General features: G+C 42.8%; 1 long non-coding RNA gene across 1 annotated transcript in view; it reads left to right on the top strand.

The window, feature by feature from the left end:
* The window catches only part of LOC307185293, a 170,318-nt gene extending 163,065 nt beyond the window's left edge, over positions 1-7,253 (top strand). Inside the window, exon 8 of the long non-coding RNA XR_013827947.1 lies at positions 6,950-7,253. This is a non-coding gene — a long non-coding RNA (uncharacterized lncRNA). The remainder of the gene's footprint in view (positions 1-6,949) is intronic.
* The last annotated feature ends 7,141 nt before the right edge of the window (positions 7,254-14,394 follow it).

Genomic DNA, 14,394 nt, shown 5'->3' with positions numbered 1-14,394 from the left:
CCCATAATAAAGGTGACATATCAATAATTTTTAAAAATTTATTATGTAAGTATCAGGATTTTTGGGGGGTCAAATCAGTGATCAGAAGTAATCAGTGCAATCCCTTTTGAATGCCATCTGTAAATAGAGGTTTGAGGTATGCAATCCTATGTGTTTATAGTTGCCAGGCCTATTTTTGTTTCTGATGCTTCTATACCTCATAGTCACTTGAAGGCCCAACAGCTCAAAGACTCCTCCGCAGAGCACAGTCACTTTGAACTCATGGGCCGTGAAGATCCACTCTTTAGTTCTGCCCCTGTGCCTGATTCGACTCTGCTTGTTGCAAAGCAAGACCCCAGGTTTTTCAAAAGTAGGCAGGGAGCTGACCTACTCACTTAGTTGTCCTATGTTCCTCACTCACTCAATAATTCCCCTCCCTCCAAAGAATTAATTCTAACCGTTAAGTACGATAAGTTTATTCACCAATGTAATGAGTTTGATATTCAGCTCTCTTTTAATCCAAGTCAATGGACTATTACTATGACATGCCAGATAGAAGCCAACCATGGTGTGATTGAAAGAGTCTTTGTGTTAGAGTCTGAAGATTGTCAGTCCCAGTTCTGTCACGTTCTAGCTGTGTTACCTTGGAAAAGTCACTTTGCCTCTCTGAACCTTCATTGGTGAGATTAGGATAGTTACATTTACCTTCCAGGATGGAGTTTCCTCTCTATAAAATGTAAATTATATCTACCTCTCAGTGTTGTGGGGATTTAAATTATTTTGACAAAGATAATTTCTGGGAAATATATATGTATAAGTATGTATATCCCAAGCTGGAAACTTCTTCCCTCCTTTTTTGCTTGCTAATTAAGAGTCATAAATAAAATGCTGACGAGCTGCAGTCTGCCGTCTGTGCTGTAGCTGGAGGGCTGTTTTGACTTTGCCTGACAAATGGCTAACCAGCCGCTCCCACCATGCCCAACTCAAGTGTTCAGCACTGAGAAATCCAGCTACTGCCAAAAGCATCTTATAAACTTGTCACTGTTTACTTACTTGGTGACAGTGTTTTTGTTCACTGATCATCCCTGAGATTTCACCCATCAGGGTGTGTCTGTTTCCCTCAAAATGCCATTTAAACACAATCATTTCCCAAACCACATGAAAATAGCAAAGATTCCTATATGAGACTTGGTGCCTTTGCAATTCATCCCCATTGCAATGCAGTTGGGGTGGGATGTTATCTTCACAAAGCAGTAGCCGGATATGCATGGCACTTTATTAAATGGGCAGAAACTTCAAAGCTGCTTCAGTATACTACTGGCCAAGACTTCCAGGTAACCAGTTGAGTGATAAACTTCTACCAGCTTGGGAGAACTGATTGTTAAATTTTCAGGAATTTTGCAAGGTGGTTGATGTCATGTTGATAAATTGAAAGCAGCCGTGGTGGGAGTGTTTACACCATGAAAATTGGCAAACACTTACAAAATCAGGCTTTTTCTCCCAGAGAGCTGGTCGCTACACATTTATAAGCTCAGTATACAGTATAACCAAGTCTTTGTGCACCTGGGTCAAACCCAGATGTAACCAAGGATGGGAAAAGGGACGTGGCAAATCCGAAATATGAATGAAACCGTGGTGCTGAGGTAAGGGAGAAAGGGAGCTAACTTTCATTGAGCCCATGTTGTGTGCCAGGGTCTACTGTAACCTAGATTGGGATGGATACATATCAGGAGGCATTTAGCACATTAAAGAGGTGGACCTGCCAAAAGTGTGTTCAGATGAAGAATAGAGAGATTTCCAGAGTCTGACTCAAACCTGGTCGTGAGAGAGGAGGGACAACGTGAGGTATAGCATTGTGCTTTTCACTCGGGTTTCTATCCAGGCCCAGGCTGAGACTGGTGGATCAGGGAAAGGCTTGAAGTAAAATCTGAAAAGGCTGCTTCAGCAATACTCTGTAGTAGCAAGCAGCATGTTTGGATTTGCCATCTCGTTTGTTTCAGGACCTCACCTGCAGCAGTGCGGAGACAGCAGAGGCTTAGCTAACCCCCTGGAGCTTAGTGAGGTGGGCTCACTGGTGAGCACTTTTTCAAGAAGACTTTGCAGAGTGCCATGGTGCTATATGAGCAGATAGCGAGGGGCAAGGGCCAGTAGAATTTATTTATGTGACCCCCCTATGTACCTTAGCTGATAAGGCAAGGGGGAAACTGGTGGCACAGATATTTTCTCCATGTGTTCTCACAACAACCGTATGAGAAAGGCATTATTATATGCATCTTATAGATGAAGAAACTAAGGATCAGAGAGCTTGAGCAACTTGCCTGATATGATGCAGAAAGTAAGTGGAAGAGCTGAAATCCAAACATGGGATTGTCTGACTTCAAATACTCCTGGGGCCTCTATGACCTCCTTTTACCCTGTGTCTCTGCATATTCTTCTGTCCTTTCCTTCTTTCTGGTCTTGGGGAAAGAATTGTCTCTCCTCTCTCTAAGGTCAACATTTTCACTTGTGTCCACGAATTCTGCACCCTCCCAGTTCCTGCTCTAGAGTCTTTATAAAGCACCCCCTTGCTCTGTGATGCATCTTTGATCTGTCCCTCACCACAGACTTCTTTCCATCTGTCACCTGAAGTGAGTGGCTGTATGGGTTCCTTTCTCAGTCTTCTCTCTCTTAGCCTTTCAGCAGCATTGAACACAGTCCAGATTCTTCTTTATTCTTGAAACTCTCCACATGCAGCTTCTATGACTTGTTTGTCCCTCTCTGGTTACTCCTCTGGCCACTTTTGGCTCTCCTCCCTTTTTTCTAATCCTTGAACTGTAGGCGTTACTCCAAGAGTCTGGTGCTGATTCTCTTCCTCTTCTTCTTCAGTCTTTCCCCTTTGAGGTTCCCTTTGGCCTCAGCTCTCTATGCAGACAATCCCAAACCAATAATGCACAGGTCTGATGGGGAAACGAATGGAATTAACTTGACTGGGTCTCTAGGGCCAAGAGCAGTCTCTGGCATAGAGTGAGCACTCAATAAACAAATGGATTTCAGATGAAGAGAACATTGTGAACAGGGCTTGAGCATATGTGTATTGATTTATTTGAAGGTTACCCCCTTCAGGCTCTGAATTCATCAAAGTCAGGAACTGTGCCTTTTCCCCATTTTTGATTCCCTGATCCAGCATAACACATAATAGCTCTTCAATAAATGTCTGTTGACTGAATGAATGAGTCCAAGCTTGCTGATAACTCAGTGCAGAACTGTGGCAGTTCTTATACAGGAATTTAGACTTTATTCTGTGTGCAGTGGGCTTGGTGCCATCCAAGGGTTTTTCTCATTTGAGTAACTCCTTCGGAGCCGAGCTCCAGGATGACTCATCTGGCTGCAGTCAGTGTTCAAAACCTTGCACCATCTTCTCCCCTTGCCTATTTCCTTCCCTATTCTATCTCTAATCAGTGGTCCAATCTTGTTGATTTTACTTCAAAATATGGCTTTATGGCTTGTATCTGTGTTTTGGTTTCTATTCTCATGGCCACCTCCCAAGGTCAGCCCTAATTACCTCTTGTCTGGGCGTCAGTGCCGGTGTCACTCCCGCTCCAATCACTGCTCTGTATGCCATAGGCTTCCACTATGCTACTAATGGCTGGCTTCGTGTTTGAAAAAAAAGAAAAAGAACAAAGCCAAATTGGTTCTGGAAAAGCAAGGATAAAGAGGGCTAATATAACTCCATTTTCTTCCTTTAATCCTGTCGGCCCTTTAAATCTGCTTGCTGCTCTGGGTTTTACCCTTGAGTTGCCTGAGTGGGTTTATCCCTTCATTGTTTCTTATAGCAAAGACTGGGATCCCATCCCCACAATAGAGCCAAGTTGTAGGAGAAAGAGAGTAGACCATTTGAAAGGTTGTGCTTAACTGTGATGTGGAAGAAAGCAAGGGAAATGGAAGAACAATCCTTTAGGAAAGAGAGGACAAGGGAAGGGGAAAGGTAAGAGATGGGGAGAAGGTCTTTGAGATAATATTTCTAGATGAAGGGAAGAAAAAAGAGGGAGAGAAGACAAGAGCTGAGCTTCTGCCATTTTTTTCATAGCTAATTTTGGGGAAACAGGTCCTTTCTGAAAATGCTTTCTTAGAACCTTGTGGATCCAGAATTTATCCTGATAAAACAGTGAGCTAATGGACTTTAGGGGACCTCTTTGGGGACACCTACACTTAAAACATTTAGGTCAGTGTTATGCAAAGTGTGACCTGCTTTCTGCAAGGAGTTAAGTCCAAAAATGACAAGTAAGTACTTAGAAACTTTTCAGTCATTGTGCATTGCCACCGTGATGGGCTGGAGGTGGGTGATACCGGCTGGAGAGAGCCGATTGTGGGTGTTTCTTCCCATCTCTGTGGCTCAGTGACTTCAAGTCGGTAGCTTGAAATCAGTCATGGCAGGAGGTATTGTCATTTTGCAAATGGGCAAATGGTACAAATCAGGACTTCTCCTACATCCCACCCCACCACCCTGGGTGCTGTTCATGGCCAGCCCCCCACTGCCTGGCTGCCGTATCCACACACCTGATCAGGGGACACTGTTGAATAGAATATTGTTAAATTTACACAGTGAGTTGCCTGTGGCTGCTACTGCCTACTCAGCAAGCACAGTAAGATGGTGTATCTGTCAGCCAAGGAATGGGGGGATGGTGGTTCTTCACCATAGGGGATTTGAAATGCACTGCCTTAGATCATCCTCAGCTTGTTCAAGCATTCCAACAGAGGTCTGCATGATAACCAAATGGAAGAGCCCACAGGTTTGGAAACCTGCTACTCCAGGTTTCAAGCCCTCTAAGATAGTTAGGATCCAAGGGAGCGTAGGGGAGGGGTGGCAGATCCTGCCAGGGCAGAGAAGTTATACGTGAAATAGATGGAGGTGTGTGTAATTAGGCTACTGGGGCCGCCAGAACAAAATACCACAGCCTGGGTGGCTTAAACAACAGAAATGTGTTCTCTCACAGTTCTGGAGGCTGGAAGTCCAAGATAAAAGTGTTGACAGGTTTGGTTTCTCCTGAGGCCTCTCCCCTTGGCTTGCAGATTGCTGCCTTTTTGTCATGTCCTCACATGGTCTTTCCTCTGTGCTTGAGCATCTCTGGGGTCTCTTTCTTATAAGGACATTGGGTTAAGGTCCCACCCATATGACCTTATTTAACCTGAATTACTTCTTTTAACGCCCTACCTCTAAATATACTGACACTGGAGGTTAGAGGTTCAGCTCATGAGTTTCAGGGGACACACTTAAGTCTGTAATAGTGTGTCGCTGTCGACTGTGGGCTCATGCTGCATTCCAGTCCAGCACCGTGTAATGGCACAGGACTGTGGAGCCCTCATACCCACTCCGGGGATACCTTCTCACTCCTCCTGGATGCCGATTCCACTTTCCAGCAATCTCCAACCTCACCAAGGGCCACCCCTCTCTCAGTTCCCACCTCAAGTCCCATGCCTCCAATCTAGACTTCTCTGACTCCTGCTTGAAGAGACGTCTCCCTCATCTGACTCGCCCTAGCACTTCTGCTCTGTATTGTTAAGTTGGTAATGAATCTCATCAAGATTTGCAATGCCTTTCCTGATATCATTACACGTATCATTACATGCAGTCAATACATTGCATGTGTTTAGGGCTTGTCTACCCAGCTGGATTGTAGGTACCTTGAGAAACGGACATCTTACTCTTCTTGAGACCCAACCTCCTCCATTGAGTGATTAATTATCTGCGTGCCTTGTATAGAGTAAGAAGTCAATAAATGTCACAGAGTTGATGTACCTCTTCCTGAAACAGTTAAGGTTATTATATGCTCAGAGGTGTATGTGGACTCAAACTCATAGTGGTAAGTACTGAGGCTTTTTCCCCTTTATTGTGGATGGCAAGCCAGAATTTTCTAGTAAATGCCCATTCGTGGATGCTATTGTCCCAGTGAGTTATTATGACTTTTCACTCTGACTCTGGTATGAAAGAGACCTGGATTTGAGTTCTGGTTTTCCCAGTTACTGCTGTCTGGCCTTGAGGAAGTTATCTAAACTCTGTAAGGCTCAGTTCCTTCATCTGAAAAACAGGAGTAATAATAATACCTTATTTCACAGAGTGGTGGCACAGGATTAAAATAGGAATAGTAGCACTAAGTGCGTAGTCGATGTTCAGCACTAATATTACTCTGGTACACAGAGATTTAAAAAAAGAAAAACAAAAAAACGTAGAACTCTTAACCATACATATCAGCCTCCACTCAAGAACCAGGAGTAACTTGAAAAGAAAAGCACTTGCACACCATCAGAGGATTAGCCGTGCAAATAGCCCATTTAGTGCCCGATGCCAAGTGCTCCTGGATTAAGAATACTGTGAAGAATCCAGAAGGAACACTTTCCTATCCGTGAGGAGGTGGCTTCTAAACAACCCTTGGCCTCCCATTGTCGTCAACCCCCTTCCCAAGTCCCACTTCTCTTTGTAAAGCATAAAACATTTTTACCTCTAAAATCCTGTATGTGTATGGAGTTTTGTCACACTGGAGGCGGTCAGGTTGCATGGGAAGTACAACCTCATTAACTGGAAATAAATCAGCATGACATTTGTCCTGAAGTTAAGGATCGAATAAAGTTAAACCATATTCAATGTTTTCTCAGAGATATTCAAGAAAAACAACTTTAGTGGAAGAAGAGAAAAACTATTCAGGGACAAACACACAAGAAAACCCCATAGTCTCACTAGAACTTCTAAATAGTCCAGAGCAAGCTTAGGCGGAGATGCTCCTGCAGGGAGAGCAAGAGGGAGGCGAGTGGGAAGACAGTGCAATCCTGTGCTTCTCTAGGGCTGCCGGTGCGAAGCAGAGGCCTCCAAAAAGGCTCCAAGTGGCTCGTCAGCTTTTCAGTATGTCTAACAAGTTAGACATACAGCCCCAAATGTATACTGTGATGCTAAAGCCCATTTATATACGCTATAAAGTTTCCCCTGTGTGTCCTGCAGGCACATGCATGGCTGGGAAGTGTCTATGGGTTGATTCCTTCGAGAATTATATGGAGCTGACACGGCCGAAACCCACAATGACCCAGACGAGGACAGAAGTCTGTCCTGAAAGAGTGACTTCCACCCCTCTGTGTAAGTAATTAATATTAATCCCCACTGAGCAGAGTGGTACAAAATTATTAAGGCTGCTTCCTGAAGAAACTTCTAATGCAGTGTGTAATGAAAATGTCAGGTGCAATGAGTTATTAGGTGCTGCCCCGCTGTTGTGGAGTGCCAGGTATTTCTCTACCTGTTATCCAAGCATCTGGGTCTTGTGGGGAAGGCAGTTCCAGCCTGAGGAGAGCATCAGCAGTTATTTGAGCTGAGAGGATCATAAAGTGACGACAGTGTAGGCAGGAGGAAGTGCCTGAGGAAACGGTGGGATGTCTGTGGTTGAGGTGACGTGAAGAGGGGAGTGTGGTGAAGGAGGACCCTGCCTGGTGTACGATGCTGAGTAATGTCATGACCAAAATCATCTGGCCCTGTGGATTTAAAAATTGTTCTCAGGGCAGCTCAGGAATTCAGATGGGATCATTGCAGAAAGAAATATGTTTTTGGTTATTTCTGTACTCATTCTAGAAATGCAAGCTCAGTGTTTGGCATTTATTTACGTTTATTATTTATTTTGGACCTCATAGACGTTTGCGTCTCTCCGACCTGTGTGATGCTTATCTCAGCCAGATTCTTGGAGTCTCTCTGGCTTCTCCTCTTCCCTCAGTCATGTCCAGTCATTGTCAAATGGCTCTGAGCAAGTTAAATCTTTCTTAGTCTCCATTTCCTTGGGTTCTACCTTTGTTGTGTCCCTCATAGTCTGTCCCGTTTTCTCTTTGCAGCTCTCCTTGCCTGTACTTTGTCTTGTCTGGGCTCTCTACCTCCTACCTGGACCTCTCTGGTCTCCCTCCTCCCATCTTTTCCCCTTTGACTTTCCTACCCAGAGCACAGCAGGAGGACAGCTAACACCATTTGCTAGGTGCTTTTCCTGTGCCAAGCCCTGGGCTGTGGATGTTACGTATGTTATTTCTAATGTTTCAGTAACGCTGGCAATGGTATTATTACTTCCATTGTTCAGCTTGGGAGGCTCCAAAAAGGTCCTAATGTGCTCACACCAGCTCTGAGGGATAGCTAGAATTATAACCTAGGGCTGATGGACCCCACAGTTCATGCTATACCCTACTCGTGCTGCTTTCTCTGCTCAGAAATCTTCAGTGGCTCCCATTGCCTAATTAGTAAATCAAGTCCAGGCTCTCTCTCTCTCTTTTTCTTTTTTCTTTCAAAGTCCAGGCTCTTTTATCTCAGCATTCAAGGCTCTCTAAAATCTAGTTTACTATGTTTGTCGGCTCTCCCATCAACTCCTGTCACACACTCTACAATTTAGCCAAAAAAACCAAACAGCCAAACAAACAAAAAGCCTATTTTTATTTACACCCATACTTTCTTTCCTAAGTGCTTTTATCCATGCTTTTTCTTCTGCCTGCTGCAGAGACTCTGTCATTCCTTCCTCTGTATAAGTAAATCTTGCCCAAGAAAACACTGAACAGAGTTGGGCTAGAGATCCATTTATTTTCTGGTTCACAAAGGGTATGTTGGATCTTTATTAAATAGTCTAAAATGTTCTTTCAATAATGTTTTTCTTTAATATCTTTTTAAAAGACATTTAAAGTGAATCAGAAAGCAATTAAATGATTAATTGCTGCAGCCGGATTCTGCTGCCCTCAGCCTCTGTGGATGCTATCTGACCGATTAACCTCTGTTTCTGAGCTCTGTCTGATTGAAGAAGGCAATGACGGAAAACGCTTGGCCTATCACATGACTGATCTCTGCTGTCATGAGCCATCGTTTTCTAACTGCAAGCTTTCATTTTCAAAGTCCTGGCATGATTTCAGGAGCTGTAAACCCTCATGTGAGTAAGTGAGCAGTGAGAACTGGCAGTTTTTCAATCTCAAGTCTCTTCAGCTTTAAACCTACATTTAGCTGTGATTTTTTTTTCCACCTTAAGTTGTGCATTCTTTTTGGTGTGTACTTTTTTGATAAATAAAATAGGGTGGAGGTGAATTCGACTAAAACAAATATGAGTTGGTCCAATTAGGGCTGACCTTAGAAAAAAGTCACAGGTGCCCCAACGTTAATTCCATAGTCAGAGCAGGAGGTGAGAGAGGAATAGTGAGTATATGGGGTTCCCAGTTTCTCTTCTACAATGACGGACACAGGGTAGAGAGCACTGAAAATGAACCTGAAAATTATGAACCCATTGGTGGAGATGACCCACATGCCAGTTTGAACAGGTGTTGCTTTTGATGTCTTGGGGAAGGTCAAGGAGTATCTTCTCCAAGGTCTAACTCTGAATGGAAGAGCTTTGTGAGATATCAGGGAAGGATATATCATTGGAAAGATTCCTTTCCTAGTTACAATGTTTAAGTAATTGGGGTTCAATTTAATGCAGAATTAATTGTCCTTTGTGTATTCTTAGCTGGACAATTCGATTAATATTATTTACATTAATTTAAGGGATGGGTAATCTGAAAACAAAAATGTATATATACTATGAAGGACTTCCTCAAAGATTTGTTCCTGCCTGATGGTTTTATTTTGAAATTTGTACACCAAGTCTTTTGTTATCCTCTTTTTATTTTATTTCTTAGCTTTTAAAACAAATTAGCAAGAGGAGGAAAGAGGAGGGGGAGAAACTGTGCAAAACGCAAGAATGTTACAGTCGGCAATGTGATGAAAGCTTGTAATTTCATACTGAGGTTTTGATTGTGCATCTATTTTTTGTTGTTGCTGTTTTCTTCTCCTTTGTCTTCATACCTAGCAAATAATTACTGACCAGCAAATGTGCTTATGGTACCATCTTAGGAAATTTGATATAAGGAATTCTATAAGGAAAAAAACATTACCAGTATACGGAGCTCATTTAGAAGACAGTTACAGACAGCCGCAGAAGTAATAGTAGCTTACATTTACGGAGCACTCACAATTTGCCAAGCACTCTTCTAAGTGCTTCATGTAGTATTAGCTCATTTAATCCTCTCAACAACTGTGTGAGATCGGTACTATTATCCCTATTTTATAAATGAGAAAACTGAGGCACAAGGAGATTAAATTATTCATCTACAGTCACATAGATGACCGGAACCATCATTTGAACCCAGCCAGTGTGAATCCAGAATAAAAAAATAAAACAAGTATAACCAGAATGAAACTAATATTGTTCTTTTTAGATTTCCTAAACTTACTATCACCACCAGTGAATTCTGCGTGGTGATTAAGATTGAACTTGTAAGAATAGAAGAGGAATTGTTTAGTGTAGAGAGATGGTGAAAGAGAGTGAAAAAATGAAGATGCTGGCCAAAGCACCTGCAGTGGGTTCCGAGATAAGGATTCTAGGAGGTAGGTGTGGCAATACCTTCTGTTGTGTGCTCAGCTGGGCCTCAGTCTAGACTGGTGGGCAGCGATGCATAGTGGGTCAAGGAATGTGGCTGCTGACCGATTTTTGTCACTCACTGCGCTGCTTTCCTGCTCCTCAAGCTGAGATAGATAATACCGACAGCTCACTTTGAGTTCCCATCCATCTGAAGCACTTCTAGATTTGCAGTTCATGTTACCTTCTGCAGAGCCAGAATATGTCCTCTTTTTTTTCAGATCTCTTACCACCTCAGAACATTCAGGACAGGCCCACCATCTTTTATCTAAACCCAAGGGACCAGGTATGTTTAGAAATTCAAAATTTTATAGATTTTAGAAAGGTAAAATGGTATGTATCCCATACATTGTATAATATTTCCAGTGGGGTCTGGATCAACATCCCATAAATAAATATTATCATATTTCCACCACAAAAATGTATGTATCATCACGCTAAGTGAGACAGAGAATGACTGTCCTCAGCTACATGTTAAGAAGGTCAGATTTTGCCACCAAACGAATTTTTGTGCCAAATTTATGGGAAAAACTTTTGGTTGCAGGGCTTTTGGGATTTTGGAATTGAGGATGGGGAATGTGAACTGTATCATCACCAATTCCTTCCACTCTAATCAGAGGGATGTGCGTGAAGGTGCTGACAAAGCTATTCCTACATTTTCTCCACTGGCCAGGAAGGGGTCTGATGTGGGCTGAGCCTGAAGGACCCCAGCCTCATCTTCTCATTCCAGGTTTTAGTTGGGAAAGCAGGCAGTCAGGAAATAGAGTCGATCCCTACACACTCCACATTCCCTGCGGGTCTGGTGGACAAAGAGTAATAAAGAAAATACAAACTCAGGAAAGACAAGATTCAGTTCTTTTTCTTTTCTTTTATTTGAAAGACTTATTTACACTACTTAGAAAAACCTCTCCCCTTCTCTTGGGAGTCACTTAGCTTAGCTTGGAGGACCACAGATTAAAGTACAATATAGTGAGTATTATTAAAAACAACCTGTAAAAATGCATTATCCTGAAGATTTAGCAGCTAATTTCCTGTTGCCTTTACTTCTTACATCATTTTTTTTTTCTCTCAGTGTATAACCTTCTTTAAATTTTATGTCCTGTTCTCAAATTCCTCCTGGGTTTAACGACTAATCTCTATTTGTGTTGCTCTGGTGAAGCCTATAGAAGGAAAATTATAAATTAATGGCATATGTTTGTAGCTATAAACAGGGGACAGATTCAGAAATATACAAACATGCCAAGTACCCTATTTCCTATAGCTGCAATGCTCAACACCCAATTAACCTTAGATTTACAAGTCTAATCAAATGGCCCAGTCCGTTTCTGTTGAAAAGCTGTGCACTGTGTTTAACCTTTCACCTGACCTAAATCTCTAGTAAACCCTGGGAAGCAAACTCCTTTGTGGAGCTAGTCACTCTGTTGGATGAAGCCAGTGTCCCCTTTGAAGGCCCTGAGTTACCATTTCCTGCATTGACAAGACGTAGTTTGCAAAGGGACGGCCTGTGGTACTTTATGTAGGGGGACAGTCCTGACTGCTTACACAGGCTGTGTTCTGTGACAGTAGGGCTGTGCTGAGTCACTTACACTTTGCCCCCAGGTCTTCTTTACAAATACAGTATGATTTTGGAAGATAATAATACCAAATATTTATTTACCACCTCTCTGGGTCAGCCAGACATTCTTTTAAGCTCTCTCCACCTATGAACTCATTTAATCCTTTTCATAAGCAAAGAGTCAGGAACCATTATGATCTTTGTCTTATGATGAGAAAGTGGAGGTACAGAGAGGTTAAGTCAATTGCCCAAAGAGCCTCAGCTAGTGAGCGGAGGGATCGGAGCTCTGGACCCTGGCAGTCTTTCTCCAGAGTTGGCCCACATGCCCACTGTCATGCTGCTTTCATGGGTACTGCAGGGCCGGTGGCAAAACCTGGAACAATGGTGTGGAGTTTACCACTTGAGCTGCATTAGAATGTGCCCTAACCCAGTGTTTTTTCAACCTTGAGGCTCTGCAGAACCCGTAGGGGTGATGGGACTGAGAGGCAAACGGGGCTCAGGATTTCACACCCACATCAGCCAGAGCAAGTCAATTTTAAATGTTACTTTCTAGCCCTAAGATTTTATTTGAATAAGGAGTTCTGTAGCTCATGAAAACTTGAAAGACAGCTCTAAACAGTTGAGCCATTTAGCTCACACAGGGGTGATACCAATGGCAAAACGAACTGGGATGTAGAAACGTGGATCCCAGTGCTGTATGATGCTGTGTAATACTCTTTCTGACTACAGTCGGCCCTCCATATCTGCGGGTACTGCATCCATGGATTCGATCAACCATGGATAGTAAATATTCGAAAAAAAATAAAATCCTAGAAAGTTCCAAAAAGCAAAACTTGAATTTGCTGTGTACCAGCAACTATTTACATAGCTTTTACATTGTATTTACAACAATGTACATAGCATTGACATTGTATTAGGTATTATAAGTAACCTAGAGATTATTTAAAGTACATGGGAGGATGTGTGTAGGTTATATGCAAATACTGTGCCATTTTTATATGAGGAACTTGAGCCTCCAGGATTTTAGTATCTGTGAGGGCCCTGGAACTGACCCTGGTGGATACCAAGGGACCACTGTATTGACAAAGGATATATTTAGATGCAAATACATGTGGACTTTGGAGATTACATTTCAGGGTGAACTAGAGGCTGCTGCCTGGCCAAGACTAGACGGAACGCTGGTAAAGAGGAAGGTGGAAAATACCATCCTAGTCTAGGGTAGAGGAAGGAGTGATGAGAAAAGAAAGCTTGGTGTGGAAGAAAAGGCTTGTGATTAAGGAAGGTGGTGAACAGAGCTTAGGGCAGGTAGTGAGGTGAGCAGTCACACCCTGTGAATTAGATTGCTGAAAGGAGGGCTGAGGAAAGTAGAAAAGAAACCAATTGAGTGAGGCAAGATCAGAGAACCAGAATGGAAACTTTACATGGAAAATGGCCAGAGCTCAGAGGACCCAGGAAGACACTCTCGAGGCTTTATGTGGATAAAGTCCAGAGGAACAAAAAGCTAGTATGTATTTGTTAAAAATAAAGTTTATGAGGTTAGTAGATCTGAGAAAAACAAAGGATTACGACAAAGCATTTTATCAGGTACTTCACCGTGCCCTCAACTAGGTGGATTCAAAACTGGTTGAGTGACCTTTCTCCAGAGGTGCTGCCTAGTGGATTACTGTCAGCCTGCAGGGCAGGCGTGGCCCTGTTCTTTATTTTATAAAGCAAATGCTCTGACTAGTCTCTGACACTATATGTCACTAAATGATGTGTGATCTCTTTTATCCTGTATGTCCATTTCATCATTATTTAATTGGTTGTTAACGTGGGATTCCTGAGTGAGCCTAAGAGGGCCCATGAATCCTCTAAAATTATTATAATACTTACATTTCTGTCTCCCTTGCTAGACAATGAGCAACCTGAGGAGACAGGGCAAGTTGTAACTGGAAAAAGAAAAGCAGTGTATGTATTAATCTATAATTGAGCTATAATTCACTCATTTATTCATTCACCCTTTTCTTGAGTATCTCTAACATGCTTGCAGTTGGCTACTGGGCACGCAAGAAAGAGGGATTCAAATAAATTAACAAAGAGCAAAATATTAATCTTTTTCATGTGGTGTTTGATGTAGCCTGGAGACTTGGGATTATCTTCCTAGAGAGGAAACTTCACTGCAGCTGTTTTTGGAGGGATACATGGGAATCATTTGGGTTGGTAGTCCAGCAGGAGATAAGGCGAAGGGCATTCCAGGAAGAGAGGTGAGAAATAGCATGCCGTATGTGGCAAAATGCAAGTTGTTTGGGATGGCAGTGGCAAAGGGCACATGTAGGGGCTGAGACAGACAGGGCTGGGTGGTGACAGAACTTTTTATTTTTTATTTTTTTGCGGTACGCGGGCCTCTCGCTGCTGTGGCCTCTCCCGTTGCGGAGCACAGGCTCCGGACGCGCA

This window comes from Stenella coeruleoalba (assembly GCF_951394435.1).
Source record: "Stenella coeruleoalba genome assembly, chromosome: 4".
NCBI lineage: Eukaryota > Metazoa > Chordata > Mammalia > Artiodactyla > Delphinidae > Stenella > Stenella coeruleoalba.
The sequence above is the reverse complement of the archived record's forward strand: the minus strand, read 5'-3'. Positions and strand labels throughout refer to the sequence as shown.